Source organism: Macaca mulatta, chromosome 4 (assembly GCF_049350105.2).
Source record: "Macaca mulatta isolate MMU2019108-1 chromosome 4, T2T-MMU8v2.0, whole genome shotgun sequence".
Classification (NCBI taxonomy): domain Eukaryota; kingdom Metazoa; phylum Chordata; class Mammalia; order Primates; family Cercopithecidae; genus Macaca; species Macaca mulatta.
This window is the reverse complement of record NC_133409.1, coordinates 6,127,355-6,148,606: the sequence shown is the minus strand read 5'-3', so window position 1 is coordinate 6,148,606 and position 21,252 is coordinate 6,127,355. Positions and strand designations below refer to the sequence as shown.

At 46.8% G+C, this 21,252-nt stretch overlaps 1 long non-coding RNA gene across 1 annotated transcript in view; it reads right to left on the bottom strand.

Annotated features, from left to right (window-relative positions):
• The window catches only part of LOC106998194 (uncharacterized), a 96,218-nt gene extending 91,949 nt beyond the window's left edge, over window positions 1-4,269 (bottom strand). The window contains exon 1 of the long non-coding RNA XR_013416975.1: window positions 3,728-4,269. This is a non-coding gene — a long non-coding RNA (uncharacterized LOC106998194). The remainder of the gene's footprint in view (window positions 1-3,727) is intronic.
• Window positions 4,270-21,252: the final 16,983 nt, after the last annotated feature.

Genomic DNA, 21,252 nt, shown 5'->3' with positions numbered 1-21,252 from the left:
ATCATGGGTACGTGGTTATGTGTCATGAACAGCTGTCACTCAAACACTGCCAGCTACCTGGCCTCCCAGTTTCCCATCGTGAAAGCGTGCACAGCCATGTATTCATATAGCCATATACCACAGACATCCACCAGAAATGCACAGATGTGCTCCCGCCATTGCAGGCATGGGCCATGGTTGCCATTTCCCAAAGAAATATATTCCCAACACCATGGTGGTGGAGCGTTCACCCCTCAATGGTTTCTACAGTTACATATTCTCAGACAATCATCAAGTAGCAGTTTTAGTTGCCAAATACAAAGGATACAATAAAATCTTTAGACATTTTTATGCTAAAAAAAATTGTACAATAAATCATTTTGAAATTAGGATCATCTCCGAGTACTATGGATACAGGTATTTACTGTTGACTCTTCTGATTTGCAAAATATTCTCTGTAGACTCGTATTACCGGGGGAATGTGGGAATGACTTGCTACTGGTAGTATAGATTTCCATAGCATAGATTTTTTTAAATCCTAATACCAAATATGTCCACCAAAAAGATGAAAAATGTTTGCTGAAACACAATTCTTATTTCTTTTCACAGCCGGCAGTCATACATTTATTAATTTTTAAAATAGCATTAAAATATTAAGGTTGTTATTTACCATAATAATGGTTTCAGTTCCCATAGACTTGGTTTGCTATTAACCAAAAGAAAAGGCTATGCGCCTTTACAGAGCGACCCGAGGTCAAAACTAAATGCTGCATATGGAGCTGATGAATTTGCCAGACTCTCATGGTGATATTGAATTATTTCCCCCAAAGATGGAAAAATACCAACCATACAAATAAAGTCACCTGCAACACCTTGAATTTCTTACCAAATGCCATTTTTTTTCAGTAAAAGTAACTTAAGAAATGCCCTAGCATTGCTCTAAAATCATAACTGAGCAGAGAAAGTCAAAGCCTGCAGTTACTGAAATACCCCTTTTGAGTTAAGCGGTGGGATTCTTCTCAACTCCTTTCAGTGTCACCAAAATGCACTTTCCGGGCATGACCAGAACCCGTCCTTTGTTTGGAAATGGACGCAAGCCATGCCGAAGGTTCCCATTGCACACAAAGATTCATGTTTTCCAGGGGAAAGGACTTCTGTGACTTGGTGTTTCTTGTGACGTCAAAGGAGAAAAGCCATTGCCTCCATTTTGGAGACAGGAGCCCAAGCCCATCTCTCTGGATGTTCTGTCTGCCCAGCTCGGCCCCTGCCACAACCGAAGCCACAGAGCTGGGCTGCAGGAAGGAATCAGTCACACAAACAACCCCTCTACCTAGCTGCCTACCTATCCAGATTCAGATTCTCCCCCAACATGCCTGTTCACCGAATTTTCCACAGCTTAGCCAACAACAAAACATCTCCATCTGGTTCATTTTTCCTTTGCATTTTAACTGCAGCCCGGAAAAAGCCTGGCTAGTTCATTGGGGCCTACTTTAAACCAAATCCAGAAAGCTTTAAGGGAAATAAAAGGTGTCTGCCTGGGTTTCTTTTATGTGGAAATCAGATACCCAAGGATCACTTGTGTTTCCATAGGAAATTTTCCATCTTCAGTTTTTCATTGGTGTTATTCTAGGCAAAGAAGTACCCAACTGCTTTCACCACCACGTCTCTCCTTGAAATCACAGCACATCACCCCATTTGCTTCAAAAACCTCACCTCCAACTTCAGGAGGAGGCACAGGGCCCTGCCTGTGCAGGGAATGAAGATTTCACATGACGCAGCCCTAAGCATCCCTGGACTGGAGAAGCATGGAAGAAGTAAACGTCCCTCCCTGCTGTCCCTCATCAGCAACGAGCTTGAGGGGGATCTCACCGGCACCCCTGCCCTCCGGACACAGGTGTTCTGCACACAGACATTCATGTAGGCCCTCCATCCCCAGTACAGTGTGTCCACACCAATGCACATGACAGCCAGGCAGGCATGAGGGAAAATAGTCAGCTGTCCCCAATCAATACCTCTTGGCCTCTTCCCTTCCCACCCCACCCTCACTTCTTCCCCACACAGCTTCAAGTCCACGCAGATCTGGGTCTCCAGCATTATCTAATCAGCTCACTCCCACCCCACTCCCCGTATCCTGAGGAAACATGTAAAACCCCATCTGTGGGGGAGAAGTCTACTCAAGTTGTCTTGCTATAGGGAGCTCTGATGAAGTGTGGCGAGGGCATTCCTGCGGAGGGATCTCAACTCCCAAACGTCTTCCTGCATGTGCTCCTGTTCCTTTTTCTCCTCCCCCTCCCCGCCCCCTACCTTGCTCCTCGCTGCTGTCCCCAAACCAGGCAGTGGGTTCCTCCTCTGGGAGCTGGGGTTCTCCGCCACCTCCTCCACCCTCGAGGGCTTTGCGTTTCTTCGACATCTCTGCCCAGGGCTGGGGATTTGGGGGTTTTCTTTCCCCACCCCCTGGCCCTCCCCCCTCGGAGAGGAGAGTGAAGGTGGGGTTAGATGGAGGGGAGGGGGTTAGGTGCAGAGGAAGGGGTGGGGAGAAGAGCCCAGAGAGGGAGATGGAAGAGATTGCTGCTTCAGGAGGGGAAGGGACTTGGGGTGGCAGGAAAGGCAGAGGGGCAGGGACTCAGTGCAGAAATCCTACAATCCGGTCCATCAGTGTAGCCCTACGTCTAGGAGACTGTTTGCTGGTGTTGCGCCTCTCTCTCTCTCTCTCTCTCTCTCTCTCTCTCTCTCTCTCTGCCTCTCCCTCTCCCTCTCTCTGTCTCTCTCTCCTCTCTCTCTCCTTCCTCCTTCCTCCTTCCTCCTTTTCCTTCAACTAGAAGGGTAAGCCGAGAGGGGAGGAGAGATCAAACCAGAGATGAGAGGCTCCTTGGGTGCCTCAGCGGATTTCTTCCCCATTTGGAGGGGCAATGGGGTGGGGTGCTGTGAGGACTCCTGGCCCTGTCTAGCTATGAAGGAGTGGTATCTTCTGGCTGGGCTTGGCTTGGCTTGGGGGGAGGAGGGGCAGGACAGTGTTTGCAGTGTTTGGGGAGGATGCGATTTCAATGGGTTGCAAGGAAAATTGGGTGAGATGAAGAAAATAAAATCCTGCAGAATGCAATCTAGTGATGCTTTCAGGTGCTGGGGACTCCGGACCCCCTCCTCCCCTATGACATCATAGGATCTTTCGCAAAAGAGACTGGGGAAGGTGGGGGGAGAGAAGAGAGTGGCGGCAGAGGGAAAGATCAAAAGCGCAGGGGGTCCTGTCCCCACTGAGAACTGGAGAAGGGCGGCCGGCTGTGGAGGAAGGAAGTTGCAGTGCACACACCATCCCTTCTCCAGGCCGCCTCGGGAGGCACCTGCGGGTCTGGCGCGGCAGCCGCTGCGGTTTGCAGCTGGCGCGCAGCCCTCGCTGGGAACTTGGAGCTCCCAAACTCCTCGGATCAAGCGTTAGCCCCGAGGCTGTCAGTCGGCGCTGGGGCGGGCTGCAGTCTCTCTCCCCTCCTCTGCAAACCCTTGAGTCTTCCGGCTTTAAAAACTCCCTTTCTTCTTTCTCGAGTTCACTCATCACCCTTTCCCCCAAACAGTCACGTCCACAAACACAACACACCACACACACGCACACGTTTTCTTGTTGCTAAACAGGGTGGAGGGAAAGGACAGGAAGTTTTTTTAAGTACACACACACACACACACACACAAAGATTGGGACTAAGTTTTTCTGGACTCTCAAGGGTTAAATAATAGGTAAAAGGAACGGTCAACTTACCCGCCAAAGTATGCTGACGCGTGTATCTGCTTTCCGCTTCATTTCGAGTTCATAAATTTAAAAAGAAAGAGAGAAAGAAAGAAAGAAAAAAGGTAAGGCTCCGGGAGCACAGTGGGTCCAGGGTTCCATGGAGAACTGCGCAAAGCAAGTTGCCAAGAAAGCCCGCCGGCCAAGTTCGGGACCTGTCCACGCTCGCGCGCTCCGCTCAGCAGGCAGATTCCAAAGGCTTGGGGCACTCTGGGGTGCGCGCCGATCTTCTCGCAAAAGGCGAGTGTGTGGGGTTCCTCCTTCCCACCTTTCCATCTGGGGGTCTCGCGGAAAGTTGCACCCAGTGCCTTGGGCGCCCATGAAGACCAGTCCATCTCAGCTCAAGCTCCCAGCAGCAGCAACTTCGGACTCAGACCTCTCTCTCTAGAACATGAGTGCTCATGTGTGCGTGCGTGTGTCTGTGTGTGTGTGTGTGTGTCCGCGTGCACTTGACATTTGGGGGTGCATATGCTCTCAAGAACGACTCTCCCGGCTGCCCAGAACTTAGAGAGTTTCCCTTTAAGCCGGAGATGCTGCTCGGACACCCCCCCGCGTCCAACAGGAGGCGATGACGTCTGTAGCCTCGTTGCCAGAACAGTCCCCAGGCTGCCGCTGCCGTTCATTGACAGGAGCGGGCGCTCGGACGTCAGCAGCCGGACCTTTGGCAAGGCTGCTCCCGCGGAGACGGTTCCCACCCCCGCACCTGCCAGCCCGCCCCCCCCCGGGGGGGTGGTCACGAAATCAAAGCCTCCAGAGGAGGGGGCCGGGCCGGGGAGGTGCTGGGACTGGGGGAGGGGGGTGACTCGAATCTGCCCTCTTTGTCCTGGAGCACCGGAGTATATAAATAGTGCAGTCTCCAGCCAGACGCTCTCCCACTATTGCACGCCCCCGCAGTACCCCCCATCCGACCCCCGCCCCTTGTCACTACGCGTCGGGTTCGCTCTGCCAGGAGGGAGGCTGGGGTGCGGGGAAGCAGGGAGCGCAAACAGACATTGGTTCTCTTTCCTCTTCCCATTCATAGATTTCGGTTGGAGTCCTAGGGCCGCCGCGCCTGGAGTCGCAATGAATGGATGGATGCCCGCGCGCTGGGACCACCAGGTCCGCAGAGACGTCGCCGGCGCTAGGGGCGCTCCTCCCGCCTGGGGACAGGCGCCCTCGCCTCGGCGCAGTTGGGGGGGACCCCAAACTACCCTTAAGAGGCCAAAGGCCTGCTCTCCCCTTTCTCCCCAACACACACCAGGGTTATTTTCTGTCCCTGAGAAGTTGGGACGCAAAACGTAGGGAACTGCGATCAGTCTCCGCACCATGAAGAGGTCCAGATAGGGACCAAAGCCAGGGCCATCCCGCAGCACGGAGGGTAGCAACAGAGAGGGGAGCGCCGACGTGGCGCAACGCGGGGGCTGAAGCCAAGCCTGTAGCCTCTCCCTGAGCACCGCTGGCGGCCCAGGACCGCGCGCTCTCCCTTCCTGAGCACCGAGCGATGCACTGCGCAGGGAAGGAGGGCACGGCGGCGGGGTGCGTGCAGGGGACTGCTGCGCGGATTCCCCACCCGAACCCGGCTCGCGGGGAATCCGTGGGCTTGCACTCGCCAGAAAGAGCTGCTGCAGGAGCGGCAGAATGGTAAGGCCCGTTCCCGATCCTGGGTGGGAGGAACTTAAAGGACTGAGTTCTGAGGCACCAGGCACAGGGCGCAGCTTCATAAATGCACCCAAAAGCTTCCATGGACTGACGGCACAGATGTGGCTGAAGTGAACCTAAGGACGTTTGCTACCCCAAGACCCGGGCTTCAGGCCAGGTGACAACGGACGCCTAGGAGTGTGGTGACACCTGCGCAGAGCTCCTGGTGGTTCAACCTGTCCGAGAAGGTTGCAAGAAGATGCCACTGTCTTAGCTTTCTCCCCTAGTGCTCATACCCCAGAAAAGGTCACTGGGGCACTAGATCCCAACCCCTTGTGCCATGAGAGGGAAGCCCGCACAACTGTGTTGGCACTCCAAATCGTCTCCTGGGTCCTTCCCATTACACACACACACATAATGTCATTTCCCTATGGAAAAATAAATCAGAACTTTCTCGACTCTCCACCTTCTCCCTCCATCTCCACCCAGGTTCTCTGTTTTCCTTCACAACAGACTGCAGCTGTCTAGAGGGTGGCTCTGGTCTCTCTCCTCTCTCTGGGTCTTGAATCGTTCCAGAACACTTTCTTAAGGGTTCTACTTCTGCCGCCTGCAATATCTCACTTTTACGAAGGTCACCATTCAACCCAAAACTCTGTATCAGAGAGTCCATTCTTAGACATCTAAGATGACTTAGCCACTGCAGTGGACAGAAATCCTCATTCCCACCTCCTTAGAACACAGCCTTCACTAGGCTTTCCAGACGCTCCACTCTGCTGATTTGTGTCCCACCTTTCTGGACATTCCCTCTTAGTCACATTTGCTGAACTCCTCATCTCCCACTGTCTTCAGGTTGCAGTGTCCCAAGGCTCATCCATGGACCTTTTATTTTCCATCACTCCCTGCTCCCTTGGTGATCTTGCTCAGCCTCGTGGGTTTAAATCTGAATACTAATGATGCTTGCACTTATATATTTAGCCTAGACCCATCCCCTAAACTCTAGATTCATGTTTCTAACTACCAGCTCCACTGGGGCATCTCGAAGGTGTCTGAAACCTAACAAGGCTATCACTGGGCTCTTGATTTTACCCCCATCACAAACCTGCTCTTCCCACAGTTTTTCCACCTTGGTGAATGGAAAGCCCACACTCATCATGTCTGGGTTATAGCTGTCACCACCTCCCTCAGCTCTCACTCTGCCCACACCTCCTTCACTCTATTCTCAGCCACATGGGCCTTCCTAGAACCCACCAGGCACCCTCCCAACTCAGAGCCTTTGCAGCTGCTGATTCCTCTCCAGAAACTCCTCTGCCCAATGTCCTGAATATCTGCAGGGCACATTCTCTTCCTCTTTCACATTTTTTCCTCTTGCACCTCTTCAAGAAGCCTCCAGCGTCCACCCCACCACACACTGCTACACCACCTCTCCCAGCACTTATTCCTGCCCTTCTTTGCTTTACTTCCTCCATGCATTGCTTGTAGTTCACTTACCTGCCTTGTTTAGTCTATTTTCCCAGTAAAATGTCAGCTTCCTAATGGCAGGAATTTTGCCTTTGCTTATAATTGCATAAAAACTACATAACCTCATCAAACTTTCTTTACCTCTCACACACATTCGGGAGTTGCCTGATTCTTCTCTTAGAACACAGAAGAAAGTGAGCTTGGAGGTTGGCAAAGGCCATTTCTCTGCCATAGTGATCTCCCACATTAAATGTGTATGTGTGTGTGTGTGTGTGTGTGTGTGTGTGTGTGTGTGTGTATCTGCCCAAGACCACTGTCACATCTCTGGTGATTCCTGAGAAATGCAATCTCTCTACCTTCCTCACTTTCTTCTTCAATCCTTTCTTTGCCTTCCCCTTTTTCTTTCTTTTCTCTCCATTAGTCTTCTTTTCTTTTCTTTTCTGCCTTAAGCCTTCCATGGGCACCAAGGGGCATGCCCACCTAGCCCTTGGCCACCACTGAGGTAAACGGGACCTTCAGGCTTACCTGTGTTCTCAAAGCCGCCTGCTCCTTCCCATCCTTCCTGTTTCAATATGTTCACATCCCTTCTCATTAGCAAATAAATATATCTGTTTCTGGAGCTTTGGAGTACCCAAATAAGGTGTCAAACATTTGAGTCATTTAATAACTGCTGAGCTCTAGGGCTCCAGAATGAAGTCCTGGGATCTCCCCTCAAGGCTGTCCTAATCCAGCGGAGGAGAGGGGCAGGCACACTATCAAGGTGTCAAGGTGCTGACGAGGGCACTGATGAAGGCAGCCAGTGCAGGAGTTCCTGGAGCCCAGGCCACCAGAGAGGTGGGAGAGAGGACCACAAGGGGAGCGGCATCCAAGATGGGTTTGCAGGCCTTGGGGGAGCTCCACAGTGGAGGCAGGTGTGCAACCCCAGAGGCGGGAGTGAGTGGGATGGTTGGACTGCTGAGCATCAGGGTGGTTTGGGTGCCAGTGCTGGGATGGAGGGTAAACAGACAATTAAGGGCCTTCAGCCTATGCTGAAGGGTTGAGCCTGCATCCTGAAGGGCTTTATGAAAGAGATAAAATGGTGTCCTACATGTTTGAGTTGGAAAGTTGATGAGTGGATCAGAAGGAGGTGAAATCAGAGGCAGGAGGAACAGCTAGAAGAGGCTGTTCTGGGTTAAGAAGCTAAAGGAGAAGAGTTGGCCATGTGGGGCGAGAGGGTGTGTAGGCCCACACTTCTAGTGCACGTGTAATTGCCCACCTTCTGCAGAAGGACCTGAAAAAAAGTTAGACTTTGCTGAGGATTACGGGTTATTGGTGTCAAGGGGGCAGATGCTGCTTCATGCCAGCCCTCTTAGCTGGGCACCACTCTGGTGGTATGAGTGCAGTTTATAATCTGTCACCTATCCTGCACATCTGGAAACTCCATGTCACCAACTTAATCTGAGCAGATCAGTGTCAAAGGAGCTTCGATTAAGACTCATGAGAGATTGATGTAGGAACCCAAAGCCCCGCTATTACTCTACAGTGGGCAATTAGTCTTTGCGAGCACTAGAATACTCTTTTCCTTTCCTCTGGCCACCTCTACTCCTATCAGAGTTATAACTGATCAAATTACAGGGCAAATTTCATCTAAGCTATGGTAAGGGTAATAAATTTGTCATGTGAGCCTAGGAAATGTAGTGCAATTCTCTGACGATGCTTCCCCAATTTGTTCCATGCCAGGTGTCCACTTGGCCGTCAGTGGCCTTGCTTCCTCATCCCTGTATTACTGCTTCCACAATGACCCCCTAAGACCTTAAGGAGTTCTTTAAGAACAAAAATGCCCTGTGCAAGGCTTCAGCACTTCTGCCATGTGGATGACCTTAGCTTTAGTGTGAGAGCTGCTTCACATAGTCAGACCTTTTCATTTTCCCTTCTCTTGGAAGGGCATTTTTAGGTTCTTCTCCTTCTGAGAAGAAGAGAGACCTGCAGATAAATGGAGTGTTCGTTCTGTCCACTTCCAAGGAATAGTGCAGAAAACATGAGCAAAACCAAAGTAGCTCACAGACTACTTTATAAGCACTCACCATTAGACAAACTGATACTTCCCTCAAGCTGTAGTCTGAATGCGCCATCCAAAACTCATGTGTTTGAAACTTAATCCCCATCTCAACAGTGTTGGAAGGTAGGGCCTAGGGAGATGTTTAGGTCCTGATGGCTTTGCCTTCAGGAACCAATGAACAGCACTATAAAAAGGCCTTAAGGAGAGCGTTAATCCCTTTTGCCTCCTTCTGCCATGTGATGAGGAGCAAGAAAGCCCTCACCAGAGGCTGGCCACTTGAGCTTGGACTTCCCAGCCTCCATAACCATAAGAAAACATTTCCGTGCTTATAAATTACTCAGTCTGAGGTATTCTGTTATAGCAGCACAAAACAGGCTAAGACACCCCATTACATTGACCAGCTGAGCACAACAATTTCTATAAATAAAAAAATTCCAACTTGTGGGAAACTATTTGAAAATAAGTACAGGAAACACAGAAAGTCTGGAAGAAGCTTACTTAAAGTTGCAAATCGGTTAGATCTAAAAACATTCAAAATGTAATCATTGATTTTTAGTGCTACAAGAAACATTAAATTATCTAAGAAGGCTAATTCTCCAGCCCCAAAATACTCTGTTATAAATGAGGAAAAGGAGGGCCAATAATATAACGTAGAACATTTGTTGTAGGCCTTGAAGTAGCTTTTTTGGGAAGAAGGACTTTATAGCTATGCATTATGCTTGGATTTTAAACTAATCATATAATTGCAGAAATATTATGTCATATCTGTCCTTCCATAAGTGGCATAGCTTAGTTATTCTATATACGTTCATTTATTTAAATTCCATCACCCACAGTCTTATTCTTTTATTTGGAAATAATTCCAAATTTACAGGAAACTTGCAAGAATAAAAATAATACCAAAAACACCCATAACATCTGTTACCCAGATTCACCTCTTGTTAACATCTTATCCCACTTAGTCTATCACGTACACCGTCATCCTTTGCTTTATAAAACAGCTAAACATGAATTATATATCTCTAGGCCCTTGGCCCCCAAATGCTTCAATGCAACTTCCTATAAGAGAATTTCTTATATAGATACAGTACTGGTATCAACAGTACTAAATTAACATCATTACTATAATGCTTTTATCTAACCTATCACCCATATCCCAGTTTTGTCAATTGATGCAATAATGTCTTTTATGATGTTCTCCCCATCTTCCTGTCCCATATAGATTACAGTCTAGGGCTCAAGGACGGCATTTATCTGCCCTATTTCTTATAGCCCTTCAATCTGGAGAATTTCTGGAATTTTTCTTTGGAAAATTTCTGGAAATTTTCTTTTATGACATAGACATTTCTGAAGAATACAGACAGGGTCTCACTGTGTCACTCAGGCTGGAGTGCAGTGATGCAATCTCAGCTTACTGCATCTTCAACCTGCATGGCTCAAGGGATCCTTCCACCTCAGCCTGCTGAGTAACTGGGACTACAGTCATGGGCCACCATGTCCAGCTAATTTTTTTACTCTTTGGTATACCTGGGGTTTTGCCATGTTCCTCAGGCTGGTCTTGAACTCCTGAGCTCAAGCAATCCTCCCACCTCAGGCTCCCAAAATACTAGGATTATAGGCATGAACCACTGCGTCTGGCATCTTCCTTCTATTTTTAATACAACATTTCTCAGCATGGGTTAGGGTTCTGCCATCTCGGCGGGACTGCTATGGAGGTGAGGTGGTGTCTGTTTCCGAATTTCAAATCTGGAGGCACTTATGTCCCATGGGTGGTATGAATTCTGATCGAGGCATGATCTGACTTTCCCATTGTATAATTACTCTTTTTGTTTCAGGTACAACCAATAAGCAGCCTTTGGGTAGCCGAGAAGACAAGACAAGTATCCTGCTCCTCAACTCAGTTCCCTAACTCAGCACCCTGACTCCTGCTTAGTCTACTGGTGCCTTGGTGATGTTCGAACTCAGTACTTCTTCCACATCAGCCCTCATACAGGCAAAAACACTTCCTTATGCCTCAATGACTAACGTATGTACCTATTTATTCATAGCACAATATCTTGGACTCATGAATTCCTGTATTTAATCGCTCATAATTCATTCCTTTATATATTATTTTGATGCTCATATTTGATCCATTAAAAGGGCCAATGAGAATCCCCTCAACCTGGCTCCCACATTCTCAGGGCATGCCCCCACCATTTCTTTTTATTTTTTTTTTTTGAGACAGAGTCTTGCTCTGTCGCCCAGGCTGGAGTGCAGTGGCCAGATCTCAGCTCACTGCAAGCTCCGCCTCCCGGGTTTACGCCATTCTCCTGCCTCAGCCTCCCTAGTAGCTGGGGCTACAGACGCCCACCACCTCGCCCGGCTAGTTCTTTGTATTTTTTAGTAGAGACGGGGTTTCACCATGTTAGCCAGGATGGTCTCGATCTCCTGACCTCGTGATCCATCCGTCTCGGCCTCCCAAAGTGCTGGGATTACAGGCTTGAGCCACCGCGCCCGGCCGCCCCCACCATTTCTAAACACTTCCTTACTTTCTGGCGTAATAAGATGCTTTGGGCTCATTTGTACCTACTTTGTTCCAGGCCCTGGGGTCAGCCATTTCTCCAGAACACCGGTTCCTTTTAATGGAATGACAGACCAAGACACAGTTACTAGGTGTGCTCATTGCTGCTGGGGTGTCTTTTCTTCCTGGCCTTTGCAGCAGACAGATCTAAGCAATAAGTGCATGTACACGCGTGCACACACACACACAAACACATACATGTGCACATATACATACATGTACTTATTTTAGAAATTAGGAGCCATTCATTTGTCTAAGTCTCTTTCATCACAGTGAAATCCCTGGTTCCCAAAAACATCAATGTATTTATTCACTTGCTGTATCCTATAGTGCATCTAAAATGGTTTCCTAATTGCTTGCCCATGCCTCCACAACAAAATGCACTACTAAATAAAGGTCAGGATTTGTTCGCAACTCCTCCCCCTAATTTCTTTCACTACTCAGTACAGAATCTGGAGGATCTATAGTTAAATTCTGTGTTTATTTAGTTGATTTCCCTTTTATTGCCCTTCACTGGAAACATGGTTAAGTTCATTTGTTTTAATTTCATTTCAGTTTTTGGGTCTTTCTCTCTTTCCATTCTTACTGATTTAATGTCATTGTTTGAATATTTTTTTGAATATGCCTTCAAAAGCCAAAACTACACTTAAAGAAATACAGGCAGAAGAGTCCTTCCCACTGTATTCTTTCCACTCCATCTCCCTCCCACTCCCAGACTCTGTAGGAAGCAAATTTCGTTGTATTCAGGTTTATCTGAATTTCATCTCCTGTTGTAAAGGTGAGCAGGTAAAAATTTATTTTCTTATTTTCTCTTTTTGCTTTATATAACTCAGTGTACTATATATGTTGTTTTGCAATTTGCTGCTTTTCACCTAATAATATTTTCTAGAAATCACTCCATATCAGTTTATCAGTATCATCCTCATCATTTTGTCAAGAGCTGTGTAGAACTCCACAGTGTGTATGTACCACAGTTCATTCAGCCAGTATCCTGTGCTTGAACATTTAGCTAATTTCCAATATTCTACAGTTATAAATAACACTGCAATTAGTTACTTTGCACACTTATATTTAGGTAATTTCTAATATTTCACAATTACAAATAATGCTGCAATGAGTTACTTTGCACATGTAGATGTTTATGAGAGGTATAACTTCATGGTGTAGACCTAGAAGAAGCAGGTTTGCTGGAGTACAGGTAACTGCAAACAGTTTCATTAGATACTGTGAAATTATTCTTCAAAGGTTTTGTACCAGTTTCTAATTTACCAATTATTTTCTTTTTTAAAGAACAGTAAATAAAAATTCCAAAGCATGATAGATCTGTGTATTAGTCTGTTCTCCTATTGCTGTACGGAACTACCTGAGACTGGATAATTTATGCAGAAAAGAAGTTTAATTGGTTCAGTGTTCCACAGGCTGAACAGGAAGCATGGCTAGGGAGGCCTCAGGAAACTTACGGTCATGGCAGAAGGTGAAGGAGAAGCAGGCACATCTTCAGATGGTGGAACAGGAGAGAGAGAGCAAAGGGGGAAGTACTACATACTTTTACAAAACCAGATCTTGTGAGAACTCACTCACTATCACCAGAACAGCAAGGGGGAAGTCAGCCCCCATGATCCAATCACTTTCCCTCAGGCCCCTCTTCCAACACTGAAGATTACAATTCAACAGGAGATTTGGGTGGGAACACAGAGCCAAACCATATCAATCTGCATTAGTTTAAAAATATTTAATGTGTTTTAAGGAAGTAATTTGGTTCTCCCAGCTGGAATGGTTAGGATCTAAGGCCTACTTTACCCTCAAGCAATTTGGGCTCTGGTGAACTTGAGAGTATAGAATACAAAAGCATGTTTCTGTGATACTAGTCTACTAAACCGAGCATATTTATTTTCCATCTGGTGTCCTCCATATTATGTAATAAAATATACTAGAAATAGGTCGAGTGCAGTGGCTTATGCCTGTAATCCCAACACTTTGGGAGGCCGAGTCAGGCAGATCACCTGAGGTGAGGAGTTCAAGACCAGCCTGGCCAACATGACGAAACCCAGTCTGTACTAAAAATACAAAAATTAGCCAGGTATGGTAGTGTGTTCCTGTGATCCCAGCTACTAGGGAGGCTGAGGCAGGAGAATCACTTGAATGTGAGAGGCGGAGGTTGCAGTGAGCAGAGATTGTGCCACTGCACTCCAGCCTGGGCAACAGAGCGAGATTTCATCTATCTATCTATCTATCTATCTATCTATCTATCTATCTATGAAATAAATTGATTAGAACCAAATGTGATTTCTGTTCTCAATTCTGACATGCTCTTGTTCTGTGAATTTGGGAAAGTCATTTAATGCTACTAAGCCTCTGTTTCCTTGTCTGTAAAATAGGGGGAAAATAATAATTTTCATAATTACATAATGAATTTGTTTTAAGAATCAAGTGTGTGTGTCGTTTGTAGGCATAATCACAAAGTTCTATCTATCTGTCTGTCTATCTATCTATCACCTATCTAGCTAGCTAGCTAGCTAGCTGTCTGTCATCTACCCATATCTCTATATGTCTACAGTCTTTGAAACATCTCCCTTTCAAGATAGTGAGAAGACAAAAAATTTTAACTGAAATTCAGGAAACCTGGGTTTTTTCATTCATTTTTATCCTAACCACTGTTAACTCACTGTTTAATTCTAGAAATGTTATTTCACCTTTTTGAATCTTATCGTCTACATCTATAAAATGAAAGGGCTAAACTCATTGAGCTGTAAGATTCTTTCTGGTCCTAAAACATTTTGATTCTTCATGTAACCTGTGTTAGGTTGGTGGTGAGTGCACTAAGAAAGTGGAAAAGAATTTCACTCCCCCTCTTTGAAGATCCTCAGTAAGAAATAAATTATTTAAAAATGAAACTTTGAAAAAAGAGAACTAGTACAGCTCCCTAAAGTCATTTTGAAGAAGATCATGTTTTCCACCTAGGAGGTGTGAGACCAGCCACCTTTGATTCATTGGAAAGTATTTATATTTTTTCTTGCCTTTCCATAAGATCTCGAAGTTTTTAGTATAATTTTTGAGTTCGGAATCTTGAGATTTTGAACTTTGAGCATAGTTGGCTAACAAACAAAGGCTGTAAAGGAAGAAAGGAAGTGAGGCAGGAAAGAAGGGACAGGAGAAGAAAAAGGTAAAGGAAGAAGAAAGGAAGATAAAAAGAGAAAGAAGAAAGAGAGAGAGAAAGAAAGAAACAAAGAGAAAGAAAGAAACAAACAAACAAAGAGAAAGAAAGAAAGAAAGAGAGAGAGGGAGAGAGAGAGACGGAGGGAGAGAAGAAGGAAGGAAGGAAGAAAGGAAGGAAGGAAGGAAGAAAGGAGGAAGAAAGAAGAGGAGAGGAGAGGATATTATGTATGTCCACTCCCAACACATCCTATGCCCAACTCAGTGACCAGGAAATAAAATGGAATCCTCCCCTTGGTAGGAGGAAAATGAAGAGTGCAGGTGGGAAGGAAAGAGAATGTATCAATATCGCTGATGTGTACTTTATAAAATTTACCTCTATCAAGGACTTTGAAACTCTGATTCTAAAAGGGCTTCGTCTTCTGGAAGAGGATCAGCCTGGCTGTGCTGGCCAAGTCCGTCAAGTCCATGTCACTGTTCCCTGGGTGAGGTAGTGCCCAGTCTCTTGCTTTAAGTCCCCTGTGGTATTTTACTCACAGCTCCTGGGATGTAGGACTGACATAATCTCCAACTCCAGCCAGGTCCCGAGTGCCATCCTGCTTTCTCATTCATTGTGCCAGGGGCTCCTGTGAAAGCCTCCTTGTGCTTCCCACCCTTTCCCCACCCTGGAAGACACCAAGGTCCAGTCTGCCTGTCTTCCACCTGCCTCCAATCATTTGCAGACGCTGCATCACTGTCCTTAGCCAGGCATCACTCAAGCCCTCCTTCTCTCCATTCCCAGTGGCTGGCGTTAGGCCCTTCTCATTTTCCACTGAGACTCCACGGAGGCCACCTGACACGTCCCCTTCCTCAGTTTTTCCTCTGTCCCAGCCTTCATTATAACTGTATGAAATGGAAATATGAGCAGCTTAACAACATCCAGAAACTCTCCTCAGGACAGAGCCCCAGCCCAGGTGAGCCCAGTGAGCCCTTCATGGCGGGATCCTGCCCACTCCTCCAGCTCTGTCTTCCTCCACTGGCCTGGGGCATCTTCTTCTCCAGTCACACAAACACCTGGAGCTCCCAGCATGCCAGCTCCTTCATGCTTCTGTCCTTTACTGATGCTCAGTCCTCTGCCAGGACATCCTGCCTGGGCTCCTTTCCCAGGCCACGGTCTGCCGGGCTGGCTGTGCTCCCTCTGTGGTGCTCCACTCCACTTGCTCCTGGAAGCTCTCACCCTCTGTCCTCCACCTTGGGAGGAAGCTGGATAGCTCCTCAGAACAACCTATGACAGGGCATACTTTATCCCGTTGTATTATGGCAGTCAGGGTGTGTGTGTGTGTTTGTGTGTGTGTTTGTGTGTGTGTGTGTCTGCGTGTGCCTGTGTGTGGTAAGACGTGTGATCTAGAACAGAAACCCTAACCTCTTGTTCTCACAGAACAAAGGAGGTGGTTGCTGCTTCCAGTCAGAGACCCAGCAACACCAGAGTCAGCCCTTTGGTGGTGCTGTTGTTCCTCTTCCTCCCACTCTTCCTTTCGTGAACAAGATTCCCTGTGGAGATCCAGGGGCCATTTTGTGTCTAAGGTATGAAGATGAGGGAAGAGAGGTTGACATCAACTGGCATCATTGTTGATGTCGTTAGGAAAAAGGAAACCTTTTCCACAAACCTCCAGCAGACGGCTCACACCTCATTGGCCGGGACTGTGTCACAGACCACCTCTGCCCACAAGAGCAGAAGGTAGCATGACTGTGTCACGTGGACAAAGCACGCAGCCCCCAACAGAACTTGGAAATGCAATCACTCAGCTTTATCCCGAAACCCTGCGACAGGTCCATGTCCCTCTCTGTTCTCAGTCTCCAGCATTCGGTAGGCACCTGGCGCACAACAGACGTAGAATCAAAATCAGGCAGATAGAAGTCAAGGGGGCTTTTGGTGTATCACTTACGTTTTCATCTGTCTTAGCACGAAATGATTTTCTGATGGTTTCCAGGCAGGAGTTAAATACAGTAGGCACTGCGCTCATCATACTGAACATGTTTTGATTTGGTATAAAGTATTTTGTTCAACTACTTCCATTTTCTTGTGAGATTTCACTCTTGCTACCCATTAGTGACTACAGATTTGGGTCAATTTGTGAAAAAAGAGCTATTATATATCAAAACATCTTGACTTTAGAATAGTAACTGATATGCAATAACAGAGATAGCACTGATCAATTGGAGGCCAAATGTCTTTAAGGAACAGACAGAAGAGTTGTCAAAAAAAAAAAAAAAGGTAAAAGAATTGCTAGGCCCAGCTAAATGCCAACATAAAAAAGTGTCTTCTTATAAATTACAAAATGCAGAATTTTGCTCAAAGTTAAATTGGACATCCTATGTTCAACTATGTACGCTTTGGGAATAATTTTTTTTATATGTAGGCAGCACATGCTAGTGAGCTGCACTGAAAGTCAGAGATGTTTGGGAACGTGCTTCGCTGCTGTTTCTTATTAAGTGTTTGTCTTCCAACTCCTCCTCCCCTGTGCTGTCTGCAACAACGCAACACAAGGGTTTCCTTCTGTCAAAAATAAATCATATGGCATTGAAAGTTGTGAAGTTGCTTGTCTCGGATTTGAGGCATTTCTCAACACACTAAGGCTTTAAATGTTAGGGATTCTCTTGCAAATCTGGAATTTTCCATAGAGAAATGCTAAGATTTTGACTAACGTACAAGTAAAAGAACACGCTGCCACGGCATGTAATCCATTTATAATTGGATCTTTGATCCAAAATTTTTTGATTACTTCTTTTGGTAACCATAGTAATATTAAAATAAAACATAAACATATACAACGAGTGCTGTAAGAGAATTATTATGGTGTATATGTGCACATGTTCAGCTTGAACAAAGATCAAAGATGGAAAGTCTTATACAACCATGTGTCTGAGGAAATTCTATACAAATCAAGGAATGGTTGCAATGAACATCTTTAATTTATTTCGCTGGCGCTAAGTCTCTTTTTTTAAAAGAGATTGCTTGCATCTAACAATTGTCTTTTATTTCTTAAATACATTCTCAAAATAGCTAATAAAATATTTCAACAGCAAGTAATTGTAAAAGCAAAGGATATAATTAGCAGTGTTCATAGATGACAGAAAATGGGAAACATGCTGCATATGGGTTGAAAAATGAAGAAGCAGGAAGAAAATCAGAAGTGTGGCCAATTATTGCAGCAGCCCATAGGACGAGACTGTAGGGTCAACCCTGGTCCTAGTTCTCAGCTTTGCAGTAGCCATCACTGGGGATAAAGAGTGGGAGTCTGAATTCAGACCTACAAGTAAGCGCTCTCTTTTTGCCTGGTGTAGCTCAGTCTAAGGGCCTAGGATCCCTTTCTGTCATTGTTGAGTTAGAGAAAGCACACTTCCTGAGCATTGCCCACGTGCTGGGCACGGAGCACAGGCTGCAAGCAAACAGCACAGCCAGTGCCCGCCAGAGTGTGTGGGGTTGGGGGTTGGGAAGACAGGGACTGAACAAAGGGAATAATGTATAAGTCAATACATAACTACAAGTCGTAATACGTGCTGGGAAGGAAAATTACACCATGTATTCATTGATCACAATAAATGCAGTTGGGATGGAAAATAGGAAGAGAAGATCTCTTTGAAGTGACGTTTCTGGTAGAGCCTCAAAACAGTAGGAGCCACAGCCAGGAGAGAGGTGAGGGGAGGGAGGACCTAGGTGGAGGAAACAGCATGTGAGGTTGCTCAGGACAGAAAGGGCCTTCTGGAGACTGAGGGACAGGGAGGTGCACAAGGCAGCAAGGGAACGAAAGGAGCAGATAACATGGGGCCTTGGGACTGACACTCAGACTTGGGTTTATCCTAAGGCAGTGGGTGGTCATCAAAGAGTTTTAAGCAAGAAGGGGACAATTTGCTCTCTCTTTTGCAAAAGGCCAGCAGTTTCCCTTCTCCCCTAGCCATGCAATCCATCCCACATTGCCTTTGCAAGTTTTTAGAAGGACAGTAAACTGAGAATGTGTGGCTATCTCCTGGCCCTGCACCAAAATCTAGAAAATGAGAAAACACATTTTAGGCCAGGCGCGGTGGCTCACGCCTGTAATCCCAGCACTCTGGGAGGCCTAGGCAGGCTGATCACGAGGTCAGGAGATCAAGACCATCCTGGCTAACACAGTGAAACCCCGTCTCTACTAAAAATGCAAAAAATTAGCCGGGCGTGGCAGCGGGCACCTGTAGTCCCAGCTACTTGGGAGGCTGAGGCATGAGAATGGCGTGAACCCAGGAGGCAGAGCTTGCGGTGAGCCGAGATCACACCACTGCACTCTAGCCTGGGTGACTGAGTGAGACTCCATCTCTGCACTCAAAGGAGGAGACTGTAAGGACCCTGGAGAGGCAAAGCCAGTGCGAATGAGAAGGGAATCAGAGGATGGAGGATGATGAGGGGGCAGGAGGGAGTGAAGGGAGACCAATAGGGAAGCAGCTGGTGTGGTGGAGATCCTTCACAAAACCCACCCTCCCCTCTGCCCAAACAATTAGAGCCCAAAAAAGGCCATGTATTTCCCAGGCTCCCTTGCAGTTAGATGTGGCCAGCATGGGTTACCTTTGCTTGAGTAACAGGAGTGAAGTTGCTGTGCCCCTGCCCAAGCCCAGTCGCCTGTTATAGCCTCCTTCCTCTCCTTGTAGGCTGCTAAGCCAGGACAAGTGCAGCCTTGCAAACCCGGGCTCCCAGGACTCAGGCCTGTAACACAGGCGAGAAGTCCATGTCTTTGTCATTGAGTCATGCTATTGTGGGGTCACTTGTTACAGCAGCAGAGCCTTTCTTGCTGACTAATGAGAGCAGAGGAGCAGCCAGGCCTGCATCCTCCTCGCCCCAGTGGTGCATTCATGGCAGGAACCTGGAATAACTACTGTGTCTAGGCTCAAGTGTGCTCAGGGCAGGGCTCCTGGTGGTGAGTGATGCTCAGGATGGAGAGCCCGGCTGTGGAGACAGGCTGGTACCTGGGTAGCACATCTCACTCACCCAGGGCTGACTATGTAATTTGCAGGGCCCAGTGCAAAGTGAAAATGCAGGGCCCCTTATTCAAAAATTATTCAGAATTTCAAAAAGGTGACAGCCAAGTAATAAGCAAGCCCAAGACATTACTGAGTAAAAGACTACAAGGCCCAGGAAACAGGCCTGTCCCACCCCACTACTATCCTGAAACAGTGAGCTCCTGCCTGTGCAGCTGCCCCATCTCCCAGCAGGCTGCACCCAGGAGCCTGTGAATGTCCATCAGGGCCTCAGCTGTAAGGAAGAGCCCTGAATCAAGGTTCACACTCATTGGAGGAGCATCACCAGTATGACAAGAGGGAGCAAAAACCAGCCTAACTCACTCAGCAAAAAAGGGAGATAGCAGAGCAACCACCCCAGGACTCTAGGATGGGATCAAAGCCACTAAAAAAAAAAAAAAAAAAAAAAAAAAAAAGTAGAAGTCACTGCAGGAGAGCCTTAGTTTATTTCTACCCTGATATTTATAAATTGTGAGCAAGCTGGCTTAAATGACTCTGAGTTCCCATAAGCAATATTCCTTCACATAAAATCATAAACTAGAATAGGTTCCTTAGTGTGGTAGGCAAAAAGATGGCCCCAGGATGTCCATGTCCTAATCCCCACAGCCTGTGACTATGTCACCTGACTTTGCAAAGTAGTGGATTTTTGCAGATGTCAAGGGTATGGAGCTTGAGATGGGGAGGCCAACCTAAATGATCCAGGTGAGCCTGCCCAATTTATTCGTGTGAATCCTGAAGAGAGGCGCTCCTTCCTCAGCTGTTCAGAAGGAGAGGGAGACTGGCGGGCTCTGATCATGGAGGAAGGGGCTATGAGCAGAGGAATGCAGCCAGGGGCCAGGAGAGGGATTCTCTGAGAGCCTCCAGGGGAACAGAGCCTGCCCACACTTTCATCTCAGTTTACACTTCTGACCTGCAGAACCGTAAGATCATAAATCATGGATTTTTGCAGTTCTAAACTACCACATTTGCAGTAATTTATTACAGCAGCAATAGAAACCTAATACACTTAGGTTAGCAGTAACCAAAAACACCAAAATTACTTTTCTTCACAAAATCCATTCTATGTTCGGCGGTGCACATGGTGAGGCACTATTGAAGGGAAGAGCCAAATGATGTAAGAATGTAGTCTGCTCCCCCAAATTCTCAAATAGACAGGGGGATCTTTGTAAAAGATGTAAATGAGCGAGGGAGCCCTGGTGGCTTTTGGTATCTTATCTCACTTTGTTTTTAAGAAGGCAGAGGGTCCATTTCAAGCTGGGGTGCCTGAGGGTGCTAACACCATGCCTGGGGGTGCTGTTCCCAGAAGGCAATTTGAAGAGGAAACCTGGGTGAAGTATCAGTGCTAACTGACATTCATGTTTGTTTGTTTGTTTTGTTGTGGTTATATATATGTGTGTGTGTGTGTACACACATATATATATAAATTTCCCATTGTCACCATCTTTAAGGATGCAATTCGGTGGCATTGATTAAATTCATGATGGTGTGGTACGAGCACCATGATCTATTTCCAACACTTTCCATCATCCCCAACAGAACAATATTCTACCTATTGAACAATAACTCCCGACACCCCTCCCCCAGCTCCTTGCAGCCACCACTCCACTTCCTGTCTCTATGAATTTGTCTACACCAGGGACCTCA